The sequence below is a fragment of the Homalodisca vitripennis genome, chromosome 6 (assembly GCF_021130785.1).
Source record: "Homalodisca vitripennis isolate AUS2020 chromosome 6, UT_GWSS_2.1, whole genome shotgun sequence".
In the NCBI taxonomy this organism is placed as follows: domain Eukaryota; kingdom Metazoa; phylum Arthropoda; class Insecta; order Hemiptera; family Cicadellidae; genus Homalodisca; species Homalodisca vitripennis.
Genome location: NC_060212.1, coordinates 39,334,768 through 39,349,525, shown reverse-complemented (window position 1 = coordinate 39,349,525; position 14,758 = coordinate 39,334,768). Strand labels below are relative to the sequence as shown.

Genomic DNA, 14,758 nt, shown 5'->3' with positions numbered 1-14,758 from the left:
TTGTCAACGCACAAGATACAATTTACGAACACAAACACACGGTACACACTTGCCAAAGCGGCTCCAACTTAACAATTGCAAATCTCCAAGAACCTATTATACTTTCAAAACTTCCGTCATCAATATGATGAGACAATGGGAATACCTCTTTACCTAGATTGCACTATATTGTTTTATATTGTACTCTGGGTGTTTCTGATGTGATGTGGAGCAATGTATAGAGTTAGTTTTGAGCTTCTTCATATCCCTTTAGACGAATATGACTCCAGATTCCAGGATTCAAAGTCTATGAAAACGTCAGATTCCAGACGCTGCACTAAGAGGAAAGTGAATTGAGGCTAAACTCAACATTCTCATTGAATCTACCCTTCCCCTCTATAGCTGCAATATTTAGTCTACTCAGTTCAAAATTAAATTGCGATCGATGTTTTACTGCTACATATGTAGCATATTACTATATGTAGCAACATATTTCACTTTGGATAAGTTGTTAAATTTCCTCATATAGACCTACAAAAGTAAATTTACTGTTGGGCCCCACTGGGTAATTTCGGAGAGCAAAACGGGATTTAAAGGCCTAAGTCCTTAACAATAGTCTCCCTAAAAAAGGTGATTTAGAATTGTGGAATAAGTAATTATGTCTTATTCATTGCAGTGTAACATTAGAATTACCTTGGAAACTCGAGCAGTGGCATCATTTCGAACTATTTCACAGATTTTAAAATTACCCAAGTTTAATTTAAGTGACCGATTTTAAATTTAAAATGTCAAGTCCCACGCTCCATCCTTTTAGGTCCAATAACTTGGAACATCTTGATGCTAATATTCGCTATCTTCAAACTTGTAAATAGAACTAAACTGATTTCATCCATTCCTAAAGTCTATGTTAGTTATTAAAAAAAATCCTTAACTTTGCAGCCTATATGTCCCAGCTTCAAATGAAAATTCATTAAAAATCCTACTATCTGGGTAGCAAATTAACTCCAAAGCATCTCCAAGATCCATAAAGGTTCCATCTCTCCACCCCCATAACATCTGCGTGTATCAGCCCCTTATGCATTAACCCTCTAGCACGGTGCACGGTAGGAAGCCTTACTTAGGGGTATGATTGATTCGATCGTAGCCGAAATTAGAGACAACAATTGAATGATACTCCAACTCTCGTATCACTACCCCGGAGAAAAATTAAAGCATCGAAAATAAACGTCACAGCAAGTCTTACCTGACCAGTAAGCTCTATTAATTTAGTATTTACTCCTCATTCTATAACACTTTGAATAAGTAGGACTGGTATATCGTGCCTCCTAGAGGAATCCTATATGAATAGCAAAATTGCTAGAGGTAAGAAGAAGCACAGACCATGTCACATCGCAATTCAGACACACTTCACGACACGTGTTACATGCACCAGAGAAGGTGACAGACGGGGGGAAATAGTTGCTGTGCTTTGTAACCTGACGTTTTACAGTATTTGACACTTGAAAAGAAGACGATTGACTACAATTCTCGAAACATTTTTAAACGTATGTATGTAACAAGCCGGATTCCCAAAGTAAATCTTATCAACCATCGCCAATAAAACCTACAAAAAAAGATTACAAAAATGATATAAAGCAACACGATGAAAAAAATTTATTATATTTACTAATATTTATTATTAATTAATTGCAATTTTGTAATTCTTAAACAAAATTATTGACTCTATACTTGAGCTTTATGCAAACAGCACATTTATGGTTTATGTCATGTTATTGCACTTAAACATGTGCTTTGATTATAGCCTACCGCTATAAAATATTTCATGAGAGAGAAGTAATTGAAAGTAGCAGTCTTACAGAAGCACCACTTGGCCAAGTTAAGGAATGTTCCGCCAGACAGCTCTGATAAAGTTCCTCACATTTACAGCCCCATCGCTCTTCCTCCCGCACTGCCACAATTACTCTAATTCTTCAAAAGAGAGAATCGCTTTAAATTCAAATATGTTCAGATGAATTCATTTGTTTGCGTCTGTTCAAGATAAAAGAGTTCTGTTGGATCGGTTAAGGGTTTTGTGGCAGTAATAAGACACTGTGTGCCCGTGACATGGCTTTAAACATCGTTTACAGAGTTAGAACTTAAATCATTCAAACTACTTAAATGCGAGGGTTTATGGCTACCATAGCTATTAGTCTAGAAAGAACAACACTTTATAATGGATCAGTTACAGATTTTGTGACTAGACAAATAAGAAAAAATTTTCTTCGTGAATGGCTTTTAATATCTTGTATAACATGAGAACTCATACCATTTATACTATTGAAATGCGAGGGTTTATTGCTAATATGTTTAGTCTAGAAAGAACAAGACTTTATGATGGATCAGTTACAGATTTTGTGACTAGACAAATAAGAAAAAATTTTCTTCGTGAATGGCTTTTAATATCTTGTATAACATGAGAACTCATACCATTTATACTATTGAAATGCGAGGGTTTATTGCTAATATGTTTAGTCTAGAAAGAACAAGACTTTATGATGGATCAGTTACAGATTTTGTGACTAGACAAATAAGAAACATTTGCCTTCGTACTATGTTTAGTCTTGAAAGAACAAAACTGTACGGTGGATCAGTGTGGCTAGTTTTTTGCATGATGTTGTGGCTAGACAAATAATAAATTGTTGTGTCCGTGATATGGCTTTAAACGTCTATTACAAAATGAAAACTTTTCCAGCGTTACTCCTTAAATTGTGAGTTTTATGACTTATATATTTAGTCTAAAGAGAACAAACTTTATGCTTGCTTAGTTAGGGATTTTGTGGCGAGACAAGTTAGAAAACATTGCTTGTCCGTGATATGGCTTTAAACATCTTTTACCCATTGAAAACTTTTAAATTTTTACTAGTTAAATTCTAACTTTTATGACTATTCTAAGGAGAACAGAACTTTATTGTAGTTTAGTTAGGGATTTTGTGGCGAGACAAGTTAGACATTGCCTGTCCGTGATATGGCTTTAAACGTCTTTTGCATAATGAGATCTTTTTCATTGTTGCTACTTAAAATCAGGGTTTTATGACTATTACATTTAGTCTAGAAAGAACTAAACTTTATTTTGGATCAGTTAGGCGTTTTGTGGCTTTACAAATAAGAAACCATTGTGTATAATAATCAGTTATAAATGAAAACATATTAATACTGCAAGAGCGTGTTAATTAAAAATCGTAAGTAGGCAATATTAGGGTTAAAATTATTATTGATTGCTAAGAGCTTCATAAGTTACATAACATTTTCTCTAGCTATTATTTCAGGTTTAGCGCGCAAAGCATTTCTGGTTCGAATCAATTATACTTCACGCGCCATAGTAGAGCTTGCCTTGTTATCAAGAATAAAATATATACATAATCAGTCTGAGAAACCTACCATAGTCACAAAGTGCCTATTTTTGGCCTATGTAATCTTCTTCCAGTCCAAGTTATTCCTGGTATCCTATTGATTACTTTGTTGCCTCGAAAAAGAATACTGCATAAATGTAACGGTCTGAAAAGTCTTTTTATAGCAATTGTAATCTACTTCAGGTTTAATGTTTTTCCATTACTTCGTAATAAATCTTTATTGTTTTCTTAATCTAAAACAGAATGTCTAAAAAATATACATAATCTATTTCCGGCAATTGCAATCCATTTGCGATCAAATATGTGTTGCCACATATTTTATCTTTTGAGAACAGTGGTAAGTATAAACATACAAATATAGTTTTCTTGGGGGTTTTAAGCATATTTTATCCCCTACAAATGGTTGATCTTCATCAAAATGCATTGAATTGAATTTTTCTTAATTAGCTTAACATTTCTATTTTACTTTCTATTAGCAGGTTGATTTAAAAAAATAACGATATCTGTTTAGAGCTTATGATTCGTGGGTGTTACGTTTTATGTTTTACTACACAAGGGGGTGTTAAAACACACATAAATAGTTCTTCTTCTAGGCTTTGAGATCTTATTTCAACCTTATGAGTAGTGCTTTCCTCATTAAAGGTGTCTATAGAGAGCACAAAACACGCGTATGTAAAACTTCACCATTCTAATCGTAGAACATCATGAAGGTGAAAAACAAAATATAGGTCTTCCAGAAATTGCAAACCTTTTTCACCCTCTATTGGCATGTGATATTTACGAAAATGATGATTTAGTTATATAATAAATTTATAACCCATGTGTGCCAAATTTCATGAGATATCGGGGAAATTAGGGATCGGGAAATTCTGAAGTTAGTAAATTACGGATTAATAAGTAAGTGAGTGAATAAAAGTTTTGCATTTTATATACAGAGATGTTTACGCAAGTTAAATTAGGATATTTATATTTATACAATATCATACTTTTAATTAATTTTGTAATTTAAAAGATATTTGATCTACATTTAAATTTGCTTGCGTTGAAAATGTGAGAAGGAAACATCCAAATCAAGTAAATTAAATCTCAATGTACAAGTTATGCATCACAACAAATTTAAATGGAAACGTAAACTAGGCACTCTACCTACTTTTTAGAGACCATTCTCTTTTGATGTCATAAAATTTTAAATAGCTATGGTAAACACCATGCCCTGGATTGAAACCAAACGTAGTACGGTAAAAGCTTGTCGGACGTTTTTTATGAGTTCACAAGCAAGCCTGCACTCGAAACAAACTTCAAACAAAGACATGTATAGTGTTAATAATAATAAATTTTTCCATAAAGGAATAGTGACAGTTACATTCACATAATAAAATATAAAGTTTCATTTTAAAATATTTCGCCAGTGCAGGTATTCTTATAGCGCGTAAAAGAGTCTTGCAGTGAGACAGTCACTCAACAATGTCTTCAACTATTGTCCGCTGAGAATATTCATATCTGACAGTATTAGATTGTACATGTACAGCTTCTTGTATCCAAATGTTGTTTCTTTTTGTACAGAATTCTGTAAGATCTGAATATTCTAAGTAGTTAGAATATTGTTATCATGATGGTTGGCTATTCGTGGCATATTCTTTCAATATATAATATGATTTTACCTGAGATCTCATCGATATTACGTTTTAACGATCTATAAAGGCTCTTCTATAGGTATCTCTTAGGTCCCGACCAGTAAGCAATTTAAGCAATTAAACTTTTTAATATTTCCCCACTCACATATATATCATTTTAAGGAACACTTGCTATTTCACTATACATACTTCTCCTAGGTAATAAATAAAATTGGCGTGATTTTAAATTCGTACACCAATTTACTTGGGTTTTAGATCTCATATCCGATAAAAAGTTTTAATAACATCACATTTTAAAACAGTATTTTTCTTGTATGTCTTATTATATGAACACGGTGGGTCTCTAATTTTTAAAATAATACCTCAACCGAAAAAGTTGCCTCAGTAACAAGTCTGTATAATATCACTTTGCAACTATTGCTGCGTCCTCTTTTAATATTATGGGCTAAGTGAAAGAAATATGATTTTTCCCGACATTTGCCATCGTTCATTGAAACACGAAATCAGTAACACTACGTTTCGAGATCTGCAATCTCATCTCTTCTTCAGGTAATAACTAACCTAATACATAATTAAAAACTATGTTAAAATAAACAAATCTTACCAAAGCATTGTGGCACGCCTAAGTCAGGAATCACAACCACCTTAATTGTGTTGTTTTTGAACTTCACTAACTCATAAAACATTCACATAGGCTAAGTGTTAGCCAATTGTAGAAAAAAACATTCATTTCTGTCTGTATGCCTGCACGATATATCGAGCACGACTGACCTATGGACTTTATGCCGCTTTACTTTAAATAAGCAACATCAAGATCCATGATAGCCTATGTCACTCAATGGGATTAGGCTGAGCAGCGAGTGGTGTCGCACACTCCTGCCTAGTTTTTAGATGAGAGCTACACTTGAAATTTACCTTTCACCAATTATAAAGCCAAAGTTACTTTATGATTCATACAAAAACATTTAAATACCTTAGTTGTAAGGCTAGTGGTACTTTATGATTCTCAAAAAAATTTTAAAACCTTAATTGAAAGGCTAGTGGTACTTTATGATAAAAAAAAAATTAAATAGCTTAGTTGTAGGGGGAATGGTACTTTATGATTCATTCAAAAAATTTAAATACCTAAGATGTAGGGGGAATGGTACTTTATGATTCATACAAAATATGTAAATACCTTAGTTGTAGGGGGAATGGTACTTCATGATTTATACAAAATATTTAAATACCTTAGTAGTAAGGCGAGTGGTACATTATGATTCATAATAAAAAATTGAAATACCTTATTTGTAAGGCGAGTGGTACTTTATGATTCATAGAAAAAATTGAAATACCTAATTGTAACGCGAGTGGTACTTTATGATTCATACTAAAAATGTATGGTCAGTGGTACTTCATGATTCATACTAAAAATATCCTTAGATGTACCTAATACCTTTACGGTTCATAATAAAAATGTAAGATGATTAGTATGATTCTTAAAAAAAATTTTAATATCTTACTTATAAAAAGTATATGCTTTATATAAATGCGCTGAATTTAATAATCCATCAGTACGTTGTTAGTTTCATTAGTTATTTATGAATTCAACCAATCTACTTTTTTGAATATCTAAATCATTTATTAAGTAGCTCGCTTAAACTTATAAAGTGTATTAAAAATGTCTGGGAACGCCGCGATACATGTTTAAAGTGTACTAAATAATGTCGTTCAAGTATTTTACCACAGAGAGAGACACGAATTGAAGGACTACACATTGAACACTTATTGCACTTAAGTGTGTTATCCTTTATAATGGCTATTATACGTAGTCATTGTATGTGTAACGGATGTTTTCCACAAATTTTTATTGATATTTCATTTCCTATATACCCGCTAGTTCTGATTGAATCACACTTTTGAAGTACGGTTTGTGGCATCTAACTCTACTTATTCAGACCTTTGAAATAAGTTATAACTTAACATATGCTTACATTTAAGATCGCTATGCGTATAACATTTTGAACAGTTTTCTTGCAATAGTTTTAAAAAAATTGAGACGCGTTCAGATTTGAAACAGACTTTAAAGTAAACCTTACCAGGTGAAAACAATGTTATATAATGTAAGTTATATTAATCAATATAATACACAGTATGGAGTTCTAGTTTCATGTATTCAATTCCCTGAGGGAGACAGTGGCACGTAAGCCAACGCTTCACCCACGTCTCCATTAAGCAACCATTTACTGTAAGCTAACGAGGCTAATATCATCAGAGACCTGATTGTTGTTGCTATACATTGTAGTACACTACCTACCCCCTGGTTACAGTACTGTTTCCGTTGTGTTAGCAAAACGGTGTAGCGTTATCACTTTAAAATAACGTACGAAACAATAGTATTTCTATAGTATATTACTTAATTTAAGACCTAATGATAAACTACAGCTCATTAGGCCTACTCCTTCGCTAACGCTGAGCAATGAAATGAGTGCAAAGGTTTGAAATTCTTATTTTGGTAAAACTTAGCCCACTCCCTTGGAATAAAGGACAGTAATTTAAATTGACTCCAGTTCTTTTTTACTCAAAATTGTAATCTAATCATTTATTTATTTGTTAAGATTCATTTCAAAGTATCTAAATTACTTCAAAAAAATCATTATTTTTTTATCATAACATTTTCAATAAATATTAAATTTTGATCCGTTTAAGAATATATAGTATTTTTCAATTTAAAAAACTTCTTTACTCATAGCTCTGGCCATTTTTTAACGTAAAAATAAAATCGGTTAGACCACTCCATGAGGGAAGGGAGACACTTAAATGGGAATAGGCCACATATTAAAATCAAGAACTCTTTCAAACGGTGGACAAAGACGAAATCTTTTTATAAATAAAAAAGGTGAATGAAATATTATGAGGATACATGAATGTACGCTTATTTCCATGCACGTTTCCTGAGTCTGATTGCGAATGTGCCAAAAATACTCAATAGAAATACAAAAATATAAATGTTATTCCTGCAATAGAGGAAATTGCTCTTCCTATGATAATTTATTTTGTGAAAATTATTCTATTAAACCACTATGATTCAAGACACTCGAACATTGTATACACAAAACCGAACAAAATAAATCAGATCTAAACTGAAACAAAAAATGTGTGAAATTGGTAGTACTTAATTTAGTACCGGTACTTAATTTAATGCCATTAAATTTAATATTTCATCCCAATTATCAACTTGTAAATGATTTATTGCTTTAAAAATCCGACCCATCAAGTTACAAAATAACTTATTAATGCACCCAGGTGGATATAAATATGATGTAAATTACTTTGCTAATGAATAATTAAAGCATTTCTAGAACTACAGTACCAACAGCAATGAGGCTGTAAATTTGTAGAGCTTTATCAGTTCTGTCTGGCAAAACATTTAACTGGCCAAAGTGGTGCTTCTACAAAGCTGCTTCCACTCTCCTATTGTTGAATAATTACTCCATCTAGATTACAGCTATAATTTATACGTAACCGTTTTTTTTTTTTTTTTTTCAAAAGAGAATTAGAACAAATCTGCAACTGCAGGAGGAAATAGGATTAAATTTTAAATGTGCAGAGCATATATACAGCTTTTATGCATCCATTAAATTGGCCAAGTGATGCTTCTGCAAAGCCGCTTCCTCTCTCCCATGGTTGGATAAGTACTCCATCTACATTACAGGTATTTGGATACGTAACTCGGTTTTTCCAATTAACAATTAGAGAAGTTCTGAAACTGCAGGAGGCAGTGAAATGGGGCTGTAAATATCCGGAGCTTTATCAGTGCTGTCTGGTACAAGATACATTAAATTGGCCAAGTGGTGCTTCTGCAAAGCCGCTTCCACTCTCCCATAGTTGGATAAGTACTCCATCTAGATTACAGGTATATGGCATACGTAACTCTGTTTTCCCAATGAAAAATTAGAGTTCTGCAACTGTAGGAGGCAGTGAAATCGGGCTGTAAATATCCGGACCTTTATCAGTGCTGTCTGGTACAAGATCCATTAAATTGGCCAAGTGGTGCTTCTGCAAAGCCTCTTCCACTCTCCCATATTTGAATAATTACTCCATCTAGATTACGGGTAACGCATACGTAACTCTGTTTTCCCAATGAACAATTAGAGTTCTGCAACTGTAGGAGGCAGTGAAATCGGGCTGTAAATATCCGGACCTTTATCAGTGCTGCCTGGTACAAGATCCATTAAATTGGCCAAGTGGTGCTTCTGCAAAGCCTCTTCCACTCTCCCATATTTGAATAATTACTCCATCTAGATTACGGGTAACGTATACGTAACTCTGTTTTCCCAATGAACAATTAGAGTTCTGTAACTGTAGGAGGCAGTGAAATCGGGCTGTAAATATCCGGAGCTTTATCAGTGCTGCCTGGTACAAGATCCATTAAATTGGCCAAGTGGTGCTTCTGCAAAGTCGCTTCCACTCTCCCATATTTGAATAATTACTCCATCTAGATTACGGGTAACGCATACGTAACACTGTTTTCCCAATGAACAATTAGAGTTCTGCAACTGTAGGAGGCAGTGAAATCGGGCTGTAAATATCCGGAGCTTTATCAGTGCTGACGGGTACCAAAAACATTAAATTGGCCAAGTGGTGCTTCTGCAAAGCCGCTTCCACTCTCCCATAGTTGGATAAGTACTCCATCTAGATTACAGGTATATGGCATACGTAACTCTGTTTCCCAATGAACAATTAGAGTTCTGCAACTGTAGGAGGCAGTGAAATGGGGCTGTAAATATCCGGACCTTTATCAGTGCTGTCTGGTACAAGATCCATTAAATTGGCCAAGTGGTGCTTCTGCAAAGCCGCTTCCACTCTCCCATATTTGAATAATTACTCCATCTAGATTACGGGTAACGCATACGTAACTCTGTTTTCCCAATGAACAATTAGAGTTCTGCAACTGTAGGAGGCAGTGAAATCGGGCTGTAAATATCCGGAGCTTTATCAGTGCTGTCTGGTACAAGATCCATTAAATTGGCCAAGTGGTGCTTCTGCAAAGTCGCTTCCACTCTCCCATATTTGAATAATTACTCCATCTACATTACAGCTATAACTAGCCGAACATTAGCGATGACTATCGCTCTAGAGGCTCGAAATTTTAATTTCTTAAATTGTATGTCTGTCTGCCCTTCTCTCTACATTATATCTCGAAAATTATCTGAATATAGATAAGAATATAGATCATATCTAGATATAGATCCCCGGTTTACTTCAAAGTTTGCCTGAAGTTTTTTGTAACCCAGCATTTGACTGAACGTTAGTGAATAACTTTACATTGGAAATACGAGTAACAATAATCGCCACTAGAAAAACCAGAGAAAGAAAACTTGTAAACTTGAGTACAATCAAATGAGGTTTCTACATGTGAAAATTTCAATTATGGAGTTAAAAAATAGTATTTTGGAAAGTCAGTGTTACAAACTCACCTGAAACTTATTATTTCAACTCTACTATGAAAAATATGAATATATTATGTGTCAAGATACCTCGAGAAAGATTTCATGAACCTTAAATTTTGGATGAGTTCAATGATGGTGCATGTCCAGCCATGAAATTTGGCTTTTTGTTATTGAAGCCTATCAATAAGAGGGCTGACAAAATATGTACTTTGTCTACCGGGAAATAAAAATTTTAGTGTGGATGATTGTCTGTATGTCTATCTTTCCACAAGAAATCTCAAAACATAATGGTTTCATATTTTGCAAGCAATCTCAGCGAATCCTGTTATGCGACACTTGGTGTACTATACTTCTAACATGTATACACGTGTAACAACATTAACGCTCAAACTTACACGTATTAATAATATAAAATAACTTTTTGGATGAAAAATGTGTATGAGGCTTAGCATTTTAAAACTAGTGATCATATCTGTGTTAAATTTATTCTAAAGAAATTTATGTCAAAGTTTAATCCAATATCTCCGGTTCATAGCTGTGCAGTAAGTCGTTTCACGTAATAAATAGAACTAGAAAAACACACTCAACTAAATAAGCAGAAGGCTTGGATAAATAAATAATTAATAAATAGCCAAATCCCATTGAATGGCACGCACCATAATCGAACTCAGTTTGGGTTATATACAAATTAAGCTTCATGATAAATTTCCTAAAATTCATCATTGAAAATTCCTATGAATAGGTAGACAGACAGACAGACAGACAACCCTAAAGAAATATAAAATTTAATATACCCCATTAGACTACTGAGAAATGACGCTCAACCAAATCCCATGGATGGAAATCATAGAACTTACTTTTGACTATATGAAAGTTTTGAAATAAGTCTAAGACACAGATAAAATGCCTGACGTTTTTCCTCTTGGAGTTACATAAATTCTATAATTCTCCATTAAAAAAGTTTAAGCATACGATATAGGCGTATCCTATATAGATGTTGCCTATATAGAAATGATGCTGCATGCGAAATTACAAATCCATAAGTCAGTTGTTCTCAAAATATCGTGCGCACAAAAAGACAGGCAGACAGACAAATTAAAATTTTTCAGTCCCTCAAGTGATAGGCTTTACTAACGCTCAGCCAATATATAACAAACACAAATTTAACCAATAACAAATTCAATGTTGAGGAGTTACAACATAAAGCTGACTTATTTTGCACAAGTTTCGCAGAACATTCAGTGTTCAGTTACAGTCAGAAATGCGACAGAAATCAGCAGTCAGTTCCTATCTGTTACCGAGGATATTGGAATGTCACTTCCGCGAGGAAGCAGATGTTTGCCGTTCAACGTGAAACTTGGCAAGTTGGTTTCATTCAACTTCTGAATCCATTGTTTATTTCCTAGCGAACTTACTGATGTAAATTTGAAAGTTCCCTATCTGAAGTCAGTTTTTTGCCTGGTTATGTACAAAAACAAGATTGGAAAAACAAAGTTTATTGAAGCAAGATTGCTTTAGAAACATATGTACTTTAATACATCATTATTTTAAGATTTAATCTTTTACATGATGGATGTAATGCACAGGGTGTTTTAATAATATGATAATCCTTGATTTTTTAAATTTAACTGCTAACTAAATTTTTAAACAGACCATATATTATTTTAAAAATACAATTAACAAATGTTTATACTTATCTACATAATACATAAGTACGCCTCACCATGTGTCACATAAAATAATTCGGTGAGGTTCAATGCAAAAATTTTAATCTATACATAAATTAATTCTCAAGATCTGTCCTATGGGCAGATATACAAGAAAAGTAATAGTAATATAAAAGTAAGTAGAGATACGAAATCAATGCAAAGCCAAATTCCATGATTCAACATACACCATTATAGGAAAAAGTTATTGTCTATGTAGAAAGAAATGAAGGTGCAAGCAAAATTTAAATCTACGGTTGAAATCCTTGTTGATATACCTTGCCACATTATAAATGAAAATTTTGGTTTATTAAGTAATATTTTATAGTAACGCTCAAATAATAGCCTATGGAGGTAATAAAACACAAGAGTGGGATACAATCAACTCTTGTCATTTACTTTTAACAGTTACTTTATACTTTTTTTTTATTTTCAGTCAACGTATAAAAACGTTGCATCCATAAGATCAATGAAAATAATTCGTTAACGCTGAGTGAAATGTACTATCATCAAACTCAATCATAGAAATGAAGCTTTTTCAAAAATTGTAAGTCAATAGGTCTATTTGTTTTCGAGGTATCGTACGAAGGACAGATATAAAAACGGAACTGAATTTTTGTATCACCTCGAAACATTTTCTAAGAAAATGAACCAGCTACGACCGTAAAGTGTCAAGTAGATCTAGACATCCTGTAGGATAGTAACAGTAATTGTCTATTGTAACTCTATAGATTATAAAGTCCAGAATGTGTCTAGGATACAAATACATGTATTTTCAGGGATATTTTAATTTTATGATGGTGTTAGGTTAAGTTCAGATTATCATGGTTTTAGGTTAAATTAAAAATTATATATATATATATATATATATATATATATATATATATATATATATCACGATTTGAAAAAACAGTTTGAGGTTCAGAAAGACGTATATTTTATTAGTAAAACCATTGATTTAGGTCCATTAAAATATATTTATTGTAACAGCTCATTTTTATGCATTTTGGGTTCACCATTCAATAAGCAATTTGCTTAAATAATTATTTCCACAGATGTTTGTGTAAGGGAATTTGAACATAACATTGACCAAATTCCAACATATACAGTAAATGTTATGACCATACGAACTCAAGGTACAGGGCTGGAGGAGTAACCAACCGTTTTTGTAGTATTGATGTATCTAGTAATATTTTATTCCATTCAGCTGATCAATACAGTACTTTAGTTTAAGTTATTAAAAAGTAGTATATAAAGTATACAGTATATATATAGTTGTTTAAAGTATGTAAAAAGTTATTAAGTTATTCATTATTTATAGGTTGCTACTTAAAGCACCCAAGTTTTAAGTAACTTTTTCTGACTAAGTTTAAAAACTATTTGTCTAAACACAATGTTAAAATATATAATGGCTTTTTAATTTTATTGACTTAAATCCGCACATTCTAGAGAAAGGCATCATAATTTAAGAACATAAACTAACCATTATTTATTCAACTAGAATCCTTAAATACTCCCACGAGTAGTACATATAGGTCATAACCATGCATTTAACTTTCCCAACAATACGATATAATAAAAAGTAACTAAACAATATTTACAGCGCAACTACCGTAATATTTTTTACCACATTACTTAAAATCATGGGTTTTAAAGACAGAGAAGATAGTGGACCTATTATTTTATATAGTAATATATAGTATTATAGAAAATATAAATCTTTTTATGATTATATATATATGCAATATATGTTACCTAATATCACATAGGCTACTGCGGTAATTACTTTTTAAATGTGTATTTTATATACTACTTTTATGTAAGGTAAAATAAGGAAAACGAAATTATCGCATGGAAATGAGGGTTTGCCAATTTTTGAAACATAATAATGCATAATTACACTCGAAATTTTACTTACAATGTTCATAATGTAAATTGTTTATATCATTAATATGGCTGAATACTACATTTCTCTAAGGTTTGGAAAACAAGTAACCATGTTTTATGTATAAATTTGTTTTACCTCATGTTATAGATGTGCCCAAATCTTTTTATAGTACTTTATTTTATATTTTAAATATAAATTACGTAAGTTACGTCTTGGCACATAGTGTGCAGCAACCAGAACGTAATATGTAGTACAAAGTTCAAAAAGCCTATTACAAGGTATTCGAGAAATATATTTTTTCAATATTCAAGGCTTTAGTTTGTTTACCAAACATTATAACTAAGACGAAAGTGTAATATCCAGTTATACATTACCCTGCACTAAATGTACAAAATACTATCTACTAACAACTCAATATGAGTAAAATTTTGTTATATAAAAATAAATGTAATTTTTTTTATTTTATATAAATCACATGTTTTATATATATATAGACTTAATTACATGTAAAACTGATTAGTAAGAATAGTAATAATTACAATAATATACCTACCTATGAAAGGATATTTCGTTCTGGTTAAATCTGAAACAAATTAATTAGATAATTTTAAAATCTCTCGTTACCCTTGTTATTCTTGTAAAAAATGTATTAAAAATTATAAAATTGGACTATAATTAATTAGCTATATACAACATATTAGGCCTTCTAACATATGTCAGTGTGAGCTGT

General features: G+C 32.3%; 1 protein-coding gene across 1 annotated transcript in view; it reads right to left on the bottom strand.

The window, feature by feature from the left end:
* Positions 1-14,758, bottom strand: part of LOC124365353 — a 169,302-nt gene that overhangs the window by 59,185 nt on the left and 95,359 nt on the right. The window contains exon 3 of the mRNA XM_046821329.1: positions 14,582-14,611. The gene's annotated coding sequence lies outside the window, so the exon portion shown is untranslated. The remainder of the gene's footprint in view (positions 1-14,581; positions 14,612-14,758) is intronic.